This window comes from Neofelis nebulosa, chromosome 7 (genome assembly GCF_028018385.1).
Source record: "Neofelis nebulosa isolate mNeoNeb1 chromosome 7, mNeoNeb1.pri, whole genome shotgun sequence".
NCBI lineage: Eukaryota > Metazoa > Chordata > Mammalia > Carnivora > Felidae > Neofelis > Neofelis nebulosa.
The window spans coordinates 109,890,404-109,906,914 of NC_080788.1; the positions used below are offsets into that span (position 1 = coordinate 109,890,404).

The following is a 16,511-nucleotide window of genomic DNA, read 5'->3' on the forward strand; positions in this document are numbered from 1 at the left end:
GCTCTCGGTCTCTTCCAAAATAAATAAATAAACTTTAGAGAAAAAAGAAGAGAGGGTATTTACAGAGGTAATCAATTTAAAGTGAGGTCATAAAGGTAGATTCTAATTCAATAAAACTAGTCCTCCTCATAAAAAAGAGAAATTTGTACATAGACACAGGCTTAGAGGGAAGCCAATGTGAAGAGATATAGATAAAAGACAGCCATCTACAAGCCAAGGAGAGAAGCCTGGGTCAGGTCCTTTCCTCACAGTCTTTAAAAGGAACTATCCTGTTGGTATTTTAATTTTGGACATAGAGTCTCCAGAACTGTGGACAATAAATTTCTGCTGTTTAAGCCCCCAGTCTGCTGTACTTTGTTCTGGCAGTTCTAGCAAACTAATACAATGACTTAAATTCTTTTCATTTTCTTTAACAGGAAGTTCTAATAGGCATTTTACATGTATTTTACTCAGTGTAAGTGCTACTCTACAAATGACAAAGTTTTTATGAGAGACAAATAGAGAATCTGAATTGAAGTGTATTAGAGTGACACCTTGGGCTCTTGATGACTACACCAAACCTCTATGAATTTTAATTTCTTCATCTTTAGTGGGTGATGACATGGATCTTGTTTATGGACTTTAGTGGACAAAAAAAATTTGTCATTGAAAGTTCATTGTCCACTGCCAGCTCTTTTAGTGATAGCTGTACTTGTTATTAATAGAGGAGAGAAGGAAGAAGGGCTGATATTTGCTGAGTTCTTACTATATGTTTTACTTACATAATCCAGTTTTGACCTTCACAATAGCTTTGTTGAGGATTATATGATTATTACCATGTTAGAGAATTCTGACTCATAAAACTCATTAATTGGTCTTTGATTGTTAAGTCACAAAATGGGAGACAGGGAGTTCAAATGAAAATTTGTATACCACCTTCATCACACTCTTTCAGTTATATGCCCTTCGAGAAGAGAAGCAAGTCACATGGACAGAAAGTAAACTAAATCCAGAGATAATTCAGAGACCAGGGTGCTTCATTATCTTGAAGTACCTGGAGGTACTACATCTATTAGTTTGTGATAATTTCACTGACATGATGAGATTCAGCCTTATAGGTACTCTGAAATTTAGTGCATGGTCCATGGATTAGTAGTGCCGCCATCATCTGAAAGTAACATCTCTGGCTTCTCCCAGAAGTTCCTTGCATTAGAATTTCCATTTTGACTAGATTCTCCAGGTGATTTGTATGCAGAAAATAATAAAGCTTGGGAAACACTTAAGATAAAATTAGGTGATTAGAGGGGCTGAATTAATAGCAACTGAATCCTGTGCTGCCCGAGACTCACCTCTTTTCTCTTTGCTCACTGTCAGTTCTTCAAGGTTTCCTGTTTTCTGTAGATTAGTCCCTGGGATTTCTCATTCACTATCAGACTGTTTTACCTGATTTCCTCAGTGACTTACTAGTGTATCTGTGCATGGCTGTTCATATGAATACCCTCTGGACTTCAGGCCTTTCTAGACACTGGGACTCTCTGTCATGCTGTCTTGCTGCATGTTCTACTTCTCTGAGTGTTCTTTAGCTATCATGAATAATTTGGGATCTCCCTTTTCATTAGCCACTTAGAATGTGTATGAAAGTTCCCATTTCCTCAAACTCAGCAGCCAACTCTTAATTAATGAAACAGCTCCTAAGAGAGAAATGGTCCGAGATTCTCCACTATGAGGAATTTTTAAAACAGTTATTTGCAAACTGCAGCCAAACTTGAAATCACTGCTTAAATTGTCATTTCTTTTCTTCTAATTCAAGGTCTGGAATATGGTATGTCCACCCCCCAATGTTTCATAAATGGTTTATTCAAGTAGTTGAGCATTTATCTAGTTCTTTTACTGGACTGTGAGGTGGCATAATGTCTTGATTGATTTTTGATGTCCTGGCGAGAGTTTTCCTATTGCATGACTCTTAAGTGAATGGTCTTCTGTCTTTATACGCACCTGTCTTCTCTGAGCATCCTGAAATGTCCTGTACGCAAGAACTATCAAGGGCCATATGGAATTGCTTCATCTTAGATTAGGATAGGCAGTTTGTGCAGAGTGCTGGAGGTAAATCTGAATGCATTTTATGAACCCAGTCTTTTTTATATCAAAGATAGTTCAATTCTGACAGGAGAAGCTGTATTTAGTGTAGGTTCTTATTCAGATCTGTTGCCTCAGAAGGTTATAAGTACTCAAAAATCTTTGAATCTTCTGATGTTAAAGCCTTTCACATTATTTCCTCTGTCTGAAGGATAAGAGACAGTGTTGGCGGGGGTTAGGAGGAAAATGAGTGAATACACAAAAGATCTTCAGGGATGGTGGAAGACCCATATTATTTAATAAAAAAATTGTTTTTAGTGCCTTATGGTCTCCAGCCCATCTCCAATAATAGTACGTAATTAATGGGATTAAAACCATATATTTAAATTTCCCCATTGTACAGTCCTTTCCAGTCCAGTTTATGTGCTTTATACATGATGTAGATTGAAAATTCTGCAGGCAAGGAGCTGGAGCCCACAGAACAAAGCTGAAGATTTATGAGGCTTTGCAATCCTTTGAAAAAAAAAAAGGGTCAGATGTTTGTGAAACATCTTAAAGTTGTACTTTTATGCTCTTCTCCAAAGCTTGTTTTAGGAAATTACATCTTGAAAATTCAGTCCAAATACAGAAACAAAATCCTTTCCCTTTGAAATTGTATAATAAAACCTGGCACTGTTTTCATCAAAGGAAAATACCAGAGGCAGGAACAGAGAGAAAAGGTTGGATTTGGCAGAAATAGAGGGCATGAATAGACATTCTGGTCTCAGGGTCTTGGTTGGGGATTTACTACTGAACCTGGTCTTTAAACAATCTTCTAAGCTCTTAAATTCTGTAAGGTCACAGCATATCCATCATATCATTTCCTTTTAATCTTTCTCAGGATTTCTTCTGCCAAGTATTTTTGTTCACTTACGCCCCCTCTCTCTTCTGATTCTAGACCTTATCTTCCTCTCCTCCCTACTTGTTACTTTCCCCACCTTGGGGTGGTTTGTCCTTACCCAGAATCAAAATAAGAGAATCAGTTTTAACTTTTTGCAAAACATACCCAGATTTTTTTCTGAGCTAAAATTTCACATTTCCAACTGGGAATGTAGCTCCTGTGGGGAAAACTCTGACACTTTGCCTCTGGTGGAATTATGAAATTTTGTGAATTTGCCACAGGCAAAGCTTGCTCTTTCTGCAGAGCTTAAACATCTCTATTTTTTTTTTTTTGTAGTTAAAAACTAATGTCATGATACTTTCCTAGCAAAAAAAAAAAAAAATCACTACAGTTTTGTTTCACTGAGGTGTTGCAAAATTTTTAAGCAGCAGAACTTTTGGAAGACCCTTTTCAAAAGTCCTCATCCTTTCTCCCTGACATATAAGTCCATGGGCAGAATGGACTCCTTTCTGTATTTACTGAGCATCTACTCTGTACAAATCAATGGTCTCCGTAGATACTATTTCTTAGACTAGATACCTATTATGCTTGAAATTGGTCCATGTAGTTTCCTGAATTTTCTTCTTAGGTAGCTGATGGTATTTTGAAATTTAATTATTTTAAAAGAATTGTGAAAAAATGTATTATATTGATCTAACAGCTTCAGACCCAGCTAAAGTATGGTCAGGCCTCTTGTGGTGTTAGCTTTTTAACTCTGGTTTTGTGGGGGTTTTAGGGCACCTGGAACACCCAGCCAGATGTCAACCCATGGACTGTTTCTGGGTCCTACAAGGTGCATCTTGCCTTTACATAATCTCCCTTCCCAATCACACTCATCACAAAGTCCAAAACAGTTCTGTAGGCTAGGTTTTATTTTGAAGTTTTGGTATAGCTTTATATTTAAGCAGCATAGCCTATTCTTCTACCCCCACCGAATATTTCTCTGCCTAATCTTCCCTTCATGCCAGTTTGAAATTAGGTTTGTAGTGCAAATGCCATGAGAGGAGATACTGTAATGTTGATTAGCTATTATTTGTTGGGATTACTCTGTGAAAGTCTATTTTAGTCATTCCTTCAGTCCTCATAACAAATCTCAGCAGTGGGTATGATTATCCATCATCCCCATTTCAGAGAAGTAAACTGAGGCCTAGAGAGATTAACTAACTTCCTCCAGACCACACATGGAGGCATGGCAGAGCTGGGATTCAAATGTAGGCCTTCTTGGGCTAGCACTGCAATGCCAGTGCATCTGAATGGTGATTAAATCTTCTCTGTGGTGTAAAGGACGTGTACTATGGATATATCTGAAGTTGAGATTTTGAAGGAATTCTAGATAGTGAGGAAGACAAAATAATGAAGCAACTACATTAGCAAAAGGAGGGGATCCAAAAAATAGAAATGGAAGGAAAGTTTCCAGACTCATTCTATGAAGCCAGCCTCACCTTGATTCCAAAACCAGACAAAGACCCCACTAAAAAGGAGAATTACAGGCCAATATCCCTGATGAGCCTGGATGCAAACATTTTCAACAAGATACTAGCAAATTGTATCCAACAGTACATTAAAAGAATCACTCACCAAGATCAAATGAGACTTGTTCCTTGGTTGCAGAGGTGGTTCAGTATTAGCCAATCAATCAATGTGATATAGCCCACTAATAAAAGAAAGAATAAAAACCATAAGATTATCTCAATAGATGCAGAAAAATCATTTGACAAAATACAGCATCCTTTCTTGATAAAAACTCTCAAGAAAGTAGGGACCGAAGGAATATACCTCAATATCATAAAGGCCATATACAGAAGACCCACAGCTAATATCCTCAATGGGGAGAAACTGAGAGCTTTTCCCCTGAGGTCAGGAACACGACAGGGATGGCCACTCTTACCACTGTTGTTCAACATAGTACTAGAAGTCCTAGTCTCAGCAGTCAGACAACAAAAAGAAATGAAAGTCATTCAAATTGGCAAGGAAGAAGTGAAACTTTCATTCTTCACAGATGACATGCTACTCTATGTAGAAAACCCAAAGGACTCCACCAAAAAACTTTTAGAACTGACATCAATTCAGCAAAGTCACAGGATATAAAATCAACATACAGAAATTAGTTGCATTTCTATACACCAATAATGAAACAACAGAAAGAGAAACCAAGGAATCAATCCCATTTACAGTTGCACCAAAAACCATAAGATACCTAGGAATGAACATAATCAAAGAGGTGAAAGATCTGTACGCTGACAACTATAGAAAGCTTATGAAAGAAATTGAAGAAGACACAAAAAAATGGAAAAACAGTTCATGCCTCATGGACTGGAAAAACAAATATTGTTAACATTGTGGATACTACCCAAAGCAATCTACACACTCAACAAAATCCCTATCAAAACAACATCAGCATTCTTTACAGAGCTAGAACAAACAAACCTAAAATTTAGGAACCAGAAAAGACACCAAATAGCCAAAGTAATGTTGAAAAAGAAAACCAAAGCTAGAGTCATCACAATTCCAGACTTTAAGCTGTATCACAAAACTGTAATCATCAAGAGATTATGGTACTGGCACAAAAACAGACACATGGATCAATGGAACAGAATAGAGAACCCAGAAATGGACCCACAGCTGTATGGCCAGCTAATCTTTGACAAAGTAGGAAAGAGTATCCAATGGAAAAAACACAGTCTGTTCAGCAAATGGTGCTAGGAAAACTGGATGACTTTCTTACACTATACATGAAAATAAATTAAAAATGGATAAAATACCTAAATGTGAGATAGGAAACCATCAAAATCCTAGAGGAGAAAACAGGCAACAGCCTCTTTGACCTCGGCCACAGCAACTTCTTACTAGACATGTCTCCAGAAGCAAGGGAAATAAAAGCAAATGAACTATTGAGAATTTATCAAGATAAAAAACTTCTGCAGAGTGAAAGAAACAATTATCAAGACTAAATGGCAACTGATAGAATGGGAGAAGATATTTGCAAATGGCATATTGGACAAACGGTCAGTATCCATAATCTATGAAGAACTTATCAAACTCAACACCCAACAAACAAATAATCCAGTGAGGAAATGGGAAGAAAACATGAGTAGACACTTCGCCAAGGAAGACATCCAGATGGCTAATAGACATGTGAAAAGATGCTCAACATCACTCATCATCAGGGAAATGCAAATCAAAACCACAATGAAATACAACTTCATACCTGTCAGAATGGCTAAAATGAATAACTCAAGAAACAACAGATGTTGGCAAGGATGCAGAGGAAAGGGAATCCTTTTGCACTGTTGGTGGGAATGCAAACTGGTGCAGCACTCTGGAGAACAGTGTGGAGGTTCCTCATAAAAATAGAGCTACCTTATGACCCAGCAATTGAGCAACTACCTTTTTATCCAAAGGATACAGAAGTGCTGATTAAAAGGAGCACATGCACTCCAATGTTTATAGCAGTGCTATCAACAATAGGCAAATTATGGAAAGATCCCAAATGTACTTTGACTGATGAATGGATAAAGAAGATGTGGTACATATGTATACAGTGGAATACTACTTGGTGATCAAAAAGAATGAAACCTTGCCATTTGTAACAATGTGGAAGGAGTTAGAATGTATTATACTAAGTTAAATAAATTAGAGAAAGACAAATATATGATTTCACTCACACGTGGAATTTAAGAAACACAACAGATGAACATAGGGGAAGGGAAGGAAAAAAAAAGAGAGAGGCAAACCATAAAAGACTCTTAAATACAGAGAACAAACTGAGGGTTGCTGGGGTGGGGGGAGTGGCAGGGGGGATAGGCTAAATGGATAGTGGGCATTTCAGAGGGCACGTTTTTGGATGAGCACTGGGTGTTATATGTAAGTGATGAATCACTGGGTCCTACTTCTGAAACCAATACTACACTGTAGTTAACTAACTTAAGTTTAATTTAAAAAAGGGGAGAGGCATAATGAAAAATAAAAAATCTAGGAAAGAAAAGTTTTCTGGTCAACATTGTTCACTGAGCTGATCCTGGCCATAAGACTAAGTTTTGTTTCTTACTTGTTGAGAATAGCTGCTAACTATCCATATGAATGGGCAAATAGCAAATTCAACAAAAATGATTAGGTACCCCCATTATGCTGTTTTCAGCATCCTTCACTCATTCTGTCTTCTAGAAGAATCAGACATACCAAAAATACATTTCCGTTAGGAAGTTGTCTCTCATCACTGTGCACTGCCCAAATGGCATGACAAGGGAACAAATGCAAAACACATACTGTAGCTGATTTGAAAACTCACTTTTCATGCCAATTAAAAGACACGTGTGAGTCTAATGTTAAAAAATTATTTTTGGTTGATTTATATTTCATTACTAGAAAAATTTTCCAAGAGTATCTATGTATTTTGTATTTATGCACTGGGGGAAATCCAGAGGTTATTCTTTTTGTTTTCTATCCCCAGGGTGAAATGGGTGTATCTCCACCCTAGTCTTGATTCTTCATTTGCTTAAAAAAAATAAAAATTTAATGTTCATTTTTGAGAGAGAGAGAAGGAGAGAGAGAGAGAGGGAGAGGGAGAGAGAATGAGCAGGGGAGGGGCAGAGAGACAGGGAGACATAGAAACCAAAGCAGGCTCCATGCTCTTATCTGTATTTTGCATATGCTTCCTTATGTTTATATTTATTTTTGTATATATCTATGACTATAAACATTTTTTATAAAAATAAATTTAAGTATAGCAAATTTAAAAAAATTTTTTTTTTTCAACGTTTTTTATTCATTTTTGGGACAGAGAGACAGAGCATGAACGGGGGAGGGGCAGAGAGAGAGGGAGACACAGAATCCGAAACAGGCTCCAGGCTCCCAGCCATCAGCCCAGATGCCTGACGCGGGGCTCGAACTCACGGACCGCGAGATCGTGACCTGGCTGAAGTCGGACACTTAACCGACTGCGCCACCCAGGCGCCCCAAGTATAGCAAATTTTAAATGTGGCAAGTTGAAATGTCAGTTCTTTAGTTATTCTTCCTAATACAGATAATGAAAAGAAAATGTGTAGGGAAGTGGGAGGTATATATAACTTTGTGATTCAGTTAGGTACCTATTCTCAGATAATAGAAGTAGGTATTATCAAAAGAATGAAAAGAGGTTTAAATGTATGCCTATAATTATGAGCATACATGAATACAGAGCTGACTCTGAACCTACATTTTGTAAACTTGGTAATCCTTTTATGGCCAGTCCTTAAGGCACATTTAACCTCACGTCACCCATTAGCCCATCACAATGCTGCTAATCAGGAGGAAAAAGGAAGATGTAGCTGGTAATAAACAATTCTTACAAATTTGAGGAACCAGCTTGCAATTTGAAATCTTATCCTAGTTAGGCACATAAATACCACCGGACTATCTGGGTTTAATTTCTGGTGTTGACACATCACAGCAATTTGATACCTCTGTGCTTTAGTTTTCTCATCTTTAAATAAGGAGAAAACTACAACCTCATGTCATCATAGTGAGGGAAAATGTGTGGATATTTGCAAAAGAGTTAGAGCAGTGTCTGTCATAGAGTAAGTCTTTATGTTGTCTGTTAGCATTGTGTGAATGGGTCTACCTTGCCTTTGACTTTTTTCTTGCAGAAACTGCTATTCTACTTTTTCAGCCTAAGCTTCCCATCCACACTAATTAGTCAAACACAAGATTTAAGGCTTGTATTGTATCCTCCTAAAAGATATGCTTAAGCCCTAACTCTTGGTGGCTGTGAATATGAAATTACTTGAAAATAGAATCTTTGCAGCTATAATTAAGATACAAGTTAAGTATGGGGCCATACAGGAGTATGGTGGACCTTGAATCCATTATGGCTAGTTTCCTTGTAAGAAGAGGAGAAGAGGCACGGAGACAGACACACACAGGGAGAAGATGACCATGTGATGATGGAGGCAGAGATGGAAGCACTGCACCTGCAAGCAAAGGAATGTTAGGGTTACTGGCAAGCCAGCAGAAGCTAGGAAAAGGCCAAGGAAGGATTGTCAGGTTTCAAAGGGAATATGGCCCTGCCAATTTCTTGATTTTGGAATTCTAACCTACAAAACTATAAGACGATAAATTTCTGTTGTTTTAAGCAACTCAGTTTGTGGTTCTTTGTTATAGCAACCCTAGGAAATGAATGCACTTGGCATTATATTATCTAAATAACCTTGTAAAGAACATCACTTTTGTCTGCCCTTGGAATCCGCATGCCCTCTCCGTCTTAAGACATGGTGGGGCAGGAGCCATGAGTTTTTAACAGATCAGTGCAGGGTGCCTGCACGACTTCTAGGAGATGTTAATTTCTCTCATTTTGATTCTTATTTGTTTTTCTTTTTAATGTTTTTTTTTTTTTTTTTTGAGAGAGAGAGAGAGTGTGTGCACACATAAGTGGGGGAGGGGCAGAGAGAGAGGGAGAGATAGAGAATACCCCATGCAGGGTTCAAACTCATGAACCATGAGATCCTGATCTGAGCCTAACCAAGAGTCAGAGGTTTAACTGACTGAGCCACTCAGGCACCCCTGATTCTTATTTGGTTTTTTTTTTTATCAGTGGCCACGCTCTGTTTCTTGTGCATAACTTATAGTCAGATTTCTGGACTCCTCTTTTTTTTAATATTTCAGAATATCTAACTTTTTAAAATGTTTATTTACTTATTTTTGAGAGGGGGGAAGAGAGAGAGAGGAGAGGAGAGAGAGAATGAGCAGGGGAGGGGCAGAGAGACAGGGAGACATAGAAACCAAGCCTCCACACTCTGATCTGTCAGCACAGAGCCTGACGCAGGGCTCGAACCCACGAACCACTAGATCATGACCTGAGCCGGTCAGACATTTAACTGACCGAGCCACCCAGGCATCCCTTCAGCATTTACTTCTGTGTAATTCTTCTGCATTTTCTACCTCACACCCAACATTTGCAAATTTTCTGTCTCTGAGCAGCAATGCTCTCATTAACACTACCATTTGATATCACCATTCTCTTCTGATGTTCTTGGAAGCTGTTTGAGCAATGTTTGTACAGCTGTACCCTATGTTTTCCAATCAAGAGAGACTAGGGAATATACTAATGAGCTTTCCACACAAATGCAGAGAACATGCCCAGGTAAGGATCATGTGGCTTGAATTTCTGTTTTCACTTCTTTCTGACATAATTCTTTAACCAAGCAAATGTGTCATTTTGGGTACCATCAATGTCAGCAGTGTACTTCACATGTTTTTGGATTTTATATTCAAATATTTCACCAGAGGCAATTAAGGCAGAGCTTTATTTTGGAAACAGTGGAGAGTTCTGGCCAATATTCTACAGGATAGAAGTGCCAGGCACAGAGTTCCCAACTAAATTTATTTCTAATGAAAAGTAACCCCATGAGAGGAGTTTCTGCCATATAACCATCAGGCAGAGCATAGCAGAGCTCAGCCACTAGCCTGGAGGTGTTTCAGCTCTCCCTGCACCCATGTGCTGAGACTGGGAAGAACAAAGAAACCATGTGGCCAAGGAGGAATGCAAGGGTAAGGGGATGAAATAATATGACGAGAGACACTGGGGAGCAGGATAAGAAGTCACCAACTGTTGAGGTGGACCAACTTCAGAACCAACTGTGAGAGGCATCAGATGGAAGAAAACCAATATATCAATATTACTATTGGTAAAGCTGCATTGGAGAAGTTGGTTTGAATGTAAGGCTACAATGAGCTTCCTAACCATGTACTTCAGAAGTAGATTTACTGAACTGGTCATGGGCAGTAATGACAATTGCAGATGTCCTTCATAAAGGCAGACATTGCCCTGTTAGATTATAATGTAGGAGGAGCAGGGCTAGCTCAAAAATGAGAGAGACGGAGAAAGAATGTTATCCTACCAGAGGCTCCTCCACAGGATGACATGAGGTGAGCTTGTCATGCCAACAATAAGACTTACCATAATACAATGGCATCTTCTCAGCTTCACCTTAAAGCCAGAACTACTTAGTGTGGCACAGCCCACAAGGCTCTTTAAAATTTCACATGCTTATGTGTCATTAGGCTTTTCACGAAACTCCGTTCGCGTCCTGTCCCCTTCCCAATGTGAAGCCTGCACTCCAGTCATACTGAACTGCTTGCAGTGCTAGGAACACCTCTGTGTTCTGTGCTTCAAATGCCCTTTCTATTTTTGCTCCAATACTTCCTCTCCATGTGCACACCTCACTTGTTCTTGGTAGAAATTCCATACTAAACCTAATTGTCTTTTCGTCTGGAAAAACTTCCCTGATATATGTTAGCTAGTCTTTTGAAGTTTCCATAGTTCTGTGGCAGACACTGCTAGTTGTCTACCAAGTTGTACTTCTCTGTTTCTTCTTCATGGCACGTCTAAAATATCTTCCCATACTACTTTGCTGATGGTTGACCCATTTCTGGCCACTGAAAAGTAGACGTTTCTAGATAGAGTTTCTGGGAAAATTTTTTTTTCTTAAATTTTAATTCCAGTGTACTTAACATTTGGAAAATGTTTTATCCCTTTCTTCTTTTTTCTGGAATCTGAATGGAATGTATGGTGCTAGTTACACCATTTTGACACCATGAGGATGAAATTCAGTATCCACAGGGTGATGGAGCGACATGTTTAAAACAAGACAAAAAAAACCCAGCTTGGGTCCCTGATGCCATGATTAAGCTGTAGAATCAGCCCTGGGCTGCCTTATCTGTAGGTTTCTTGTTAAATGAAGCAAGTTCCTTCCTCTTAAAGCTATTGTGAATTGGGTTTTGGATTACTTGCTGCCAAATACCATTTCTGACCAATAATGCATCTGTCATTGTGTGTGAATGTATGTATGTATGTATGTATGTATGTATCTATCTATGTATTTAATGTTGATTGATTTTTGAAAGAGAAAGAGTGTGGGTGAGGGAGGGGCAGAGAGAGGGAGACACAGGATCTGAAGCAGGCTCCAGGCTCTTGGCTGTCAGCATAGAGCCCAATGTGGGGCTCAAACTCAAGAACTGTGAGATCATGACCTAAGCCAGAGTCGGACACTTAACTGACTGAGCCATCCAGGAGCTCCTACCATTGTGTTTTTAATTGCTACTTATTCTTTGATTCCATAACTAGTCTGATAAGTTTGAGATTAGAGGCTATGCTTTATTTACTTGTTTTCTCAGCACCGAGCATGTTCTCTACCACAGGGCAGAAACTCAGAACATCTTTTTAAAATCTGGGATTTGTGGCATTACTACAAAAACCAATTTTCTCTCTGCTGATCATAATTACAATTGTTATTGATATTACCCTTCCATCCATAAAGCCCATAGCTTTGAAGTAACTGAGAATAATTCACTGTAATAAGATATGAATTTAAAATCATGAGATTGGTTTTTGTGTGTGGTGCATGTTATCACCCTCAAGTTTTATATAAAACTTGTCACTATTGAATCTAAGAGGGTGAATATTGGCAGAGATCACACTAAATGAAAGAAAAACTTGATTAGGCTTTCATCTTAGAAAAATATATTTTTTGAATTCAATTAATTTGGATTTGGGAGGGAACTTTGAATAAACTTTGTTTTTAACTTTATATAGTGTGATCATAGCCTCCTTTCTCCCCACTCCCCCAATAAAAATCCCTCAGTAAATAAATGCCTTTTCTGTTTGTTGATAATACACACATCAGGTACAATCTTGAGCCATACTTTGGGTTTGCTTTCTTTGATCAGAACCAGCAAACTTGAGTCATAATTTCTCCAATACCCAAACTTCTCTGTTTCACTAGTAGTAAAAATCACCTCATGATTCTTACTTGTGAGTCTTTATCACACTGGACACTATTTATCCCCATAACATGGTCATGAAGGACATGCTTGCTGGGTTAGTGAGATGATCTGTTTTCAGTGTGGCCTCTAAAGCAGATCATTTCTTCCTTCTAGCTTCCCAGGCAGCTCATGTGGAGCAGTGCCAGCCACCAGAGCCATAGGATGCTGACCTCTGTGTCCAGTGCCAAGCAGGGGACTTCAGATGGAGGCAGAGCTACAACACTACACAGGTATTTCAGTATTAACTACTCAATTCAAGGACTGTACATTGAGTAAGTGCATAAGCAAAGATTTGGATGGAGTAATAGAGGCCCCAACTAAGAAACTGGCATCTCAACAAAGATCAGGGCTCACTTGGGACAAGAATAATGGGAAGCACGTAGATAGGATCAATATAGAGACAATTACCCTGGCCATGGTCCCTGAGGGACAGCGAGCTGCAATCTGATGTTTAAATCTATTTTGAAGTGTTTTAGGTCACTGTATATATATATAATGTATATGATTAGCCTTACGTTTCTTACTACAGAATGAGAGATTGCCATTGTCAACAAAGGCTTTAGTTATACATATATATTTTAAATCCCTGTTAAAAATAATTCTAGGTGCTTTGTCTAGGTACTTGGACTAGGTAGCTCCTAATGATGTGCTTAGCAGCAAGGTACTAGATTGGGTCAGATCAGGTGAAGAGGCTATCTTGCATAAATGTCTTAATGAAGCCTATCTTTTCTACATGTGTTACTCATTAACTAAAACATTGATATTTTTCATTTATTTTTCTTCTAATCATTAATCTTGGTGATCTGACCTCAACACATATTGTAGTGCATAATGGTTCTGAAAATTTGATTGATCTTAAATAAAATTGCTAGCTGACTTTCTGTTTGCAGAAGTACTTAAAACATGATTTGTTGCTTTATTTAGGACTAGAAATTTTTCCCCTAATGGGGTGAAAAGGGTAAGGGACAGTGATGGATGGCAGTCTTTTCTGGGGGTCTTTTACTTTGGACTTTCCCTTGGCTATGTGTGATCACATTTTAAGGGTTCTGGTACTGAGAGCAATAAAACCGAGTTACCTGTGTTTGTGTGTACAAATACACAAACACCGTTTCTTACACACAGTGTTGCTAGATACCTTTTATTGTAGATCTGATTACAGGTTGATTTTATCTTCCTGCTGGGAAATAACCATCATCCTTGAAGGTGGAAGGGATATTGGATGATTACAAGTTTACAATTGAAAAACCAGATGCTTGTTATTTTACAGTGAATTAGACAACTATTTTTACACAAAGACTTATGCAAATAATGAAATGGGTTGTCCTGGTTACTCCCACTGATTTTCAGAGGAAATAATAGGGCATTTAGACTCATCCATGTCAGTGTGCCATTCATTCATTCTTCCAAGAGATATGGCAGACCTAGCAGGCCTATCACCTGTCCACAATGCCTGCCTGTGCTGCTTTCCAGCTCACATCTTTGTGGCTGAGGTCCTGGGGGCTGCAGTGCCTAGGAGCTCTCTCAGCACTTTGGCACTTTGTTCTCAAGAATCTCTGTCTTTATTCCTCTTTAGCAAACTCTTTTGAAACCCCCACGTTTGCAAATTCCTCCTTTATTTTTATTCTCGCTCCTTCAGGGTGGCTTATGATGTCTTAATTAACGTTTTTATCTAGTCACTATTGTGACTGCTTTCCAAGGCAATGGTAGGAGGGGACCTTTATAAATAAAGTTATTATCCTTCCAAAATCAAACCAGGCAGGATTTAGCCTACCTTGTGTGGGTCTGCTGCTCCCTTAGAGGCATCCCCCAGCTGAAATCTGCATAGGCGAGCATTTCCTTGCACGTGTGTAGGAGGGGTCGAAGCACACAACCTGTTTACTTGAGCTGCTTGACATTGTTGGGATGCTGGTGGGTGGCATCACAGCTGCTGTTTGGAAGCTGCCACAGCAGGGAAGAAACCACATTAAACAGTAAGGAACAAACTGTACAAAAGTGGGGAAAAATGGTACAGTTGACAAAACTATTCAGCAGAAATAGCCATGGAACCTGGACCATATCACTGACAAACTGTCTCATTTGGAGGGTGTCTGGGTAGTATGGCCGTAGATATTCTTTAATTTTTGCCATAGCAAATTTTCAAAAGGTATCCGGTAAAAGGGGCATAGATAGAGCAGATGCCTGGCTTCTCTGTTCCCCCCAAAAGGCATACAGTGTCCTGTATACCTGCCATGCACAGCAGTAAATGTTTGCGGCCTGACAAGGTTCTGAGGCTGCAAACATTGAATGTGGAAACTACGTTTCGATAGATCACCATATTTCCTTTGGCTTTACTTTAGAGCTGTGAAAACAATTGCAGCATCAGCAATCATCATGTAAAGGAGGGAGGAGAAGACTTCTGTCATTGAATGCTGCATAATTGTGTTTGGTTTCTAATTACAAAGAAGGGTCATGTGTCAGGGAAGTAACTGTCACTGTAGTGCCCCTTCTCCACTGAGTTCTACCATTTTTGGCAAACACTACATCCAGTACAAAAGCTCTGGCTGAGTTATTAATCATGTTTGTCGGGCAAGCTACAATAATCTGCTGCCTGGATACAAAGCCAAGTACAGAGTTGCCGGCAGAATCTGATAAAACACTTGATACCTCTCACTTTCAGATTACACTCATGCTAAGGATTAATTTTTTCATCTTAGCTTAATTAAAGGGGGTAAATGAAAGGAAGTGATTTCAGTGTTGTATCATGCTCTCAGCTGTCATGTTCTTGATTACACAGAGATGGACAACATGGAAGCTGGCAGAGCTGTTTGGATGTAGAGCACATGGGCTGTGGGCTGCTAGAGAAAGAAGGGCCCAGGGTTCCTAAACAAAAAGGAATGAAAATTAGGACTTCCGTATCCAGCCAAAGCCCCAGCATTTGTCTTATAATTTCTATCTGCTTTTCAAGGGTGCTTCTTATTTCTGTCAAACTGTGCTAATTGTGGGGGAAGAGTCACCACTTACCTATTGACCATTAGAGATGGCCTCCAAGATGGAATCAAAGTTTTTACCTTCCCTTATCTTTGGAAAATCTCTGTAATCTGATTTAGAGAAAGCAGCTATACCTTTCATGTTATCAAAATTGAATTATGATCATCAATAAAGTTATTTCAAGGATTGAAGACTTGAGAGGTCCTTTTTCCCTAATCAGAATAATCTTAACTCTTGTGAAATGGCCTCAAATGGTTCATAACATTACTTTTTCATCAGAAACAGCATTTCTCAAGGTGTGCTTTTGGAAAGCTGATTCTGTGGGTGTCAAGGGTTCAGTGCTAAAAAAAGTTTGGAAAATGCTGAATGAGATAAGCTTTTAATGTATTCGCTAATTAGCATTTTGAGTCTCCAAAATGGGCAGCCTCTTGAGAGAGGATGTATTTTATGGAACATAGTTTGGATAAAAGTGTTCTACAGAATGAATGGACTGAAGTCCTAAAGTATCTTTCCTCTTGTTCTCTATGGACCAAGAATTTTCACTCTTTCCTCGATTGGAGGTCTGTCTTTCTTTCTTTCTTTCTTTCTTTCTTTCTTTCTTTCTTTCTTTCTTTCTTTCTTTCTTTCTTTCTTTCATCTATAGTTTAAATGGCTAATGATGTAATCTTTGACTCCTAACATTTGGAAAATCTGACACTTGCCATTTTTCTGGCTGCCTAGCATCTGAATGTTCTTATTGACAGTGGGGAATCTCTTATTGTATGGCTCTGAG

General features: G+C 38.8%; 1 long non-coding RNA gene across 1 annotated transcript in view; it reads left to right on the plus strand.

Annotated features, from left to right (window-relative positions):
- LOC131517322 (uncharacterized) overlaps window positions 1-15,922 on the plus strand; it is a 35,446-nt gene extending 19,524 nt beyond the window's left edge. Inside the window, exons 3-4 of the long non-coding RNA XR_009264522.1 lie at window positions 12,887-13,002; window positions 15,546-15,922. This is a non-coding gene — a long non-coding RNA (uncharacterized LOC131517322). The remainder of the gene's footprint in view (window positions 1-12,886; window positions 13,003-15,545) is intronic.
- The last annotated feature ends 589 nt before the right edge of the window (window positions 15,923-16,511 follow it).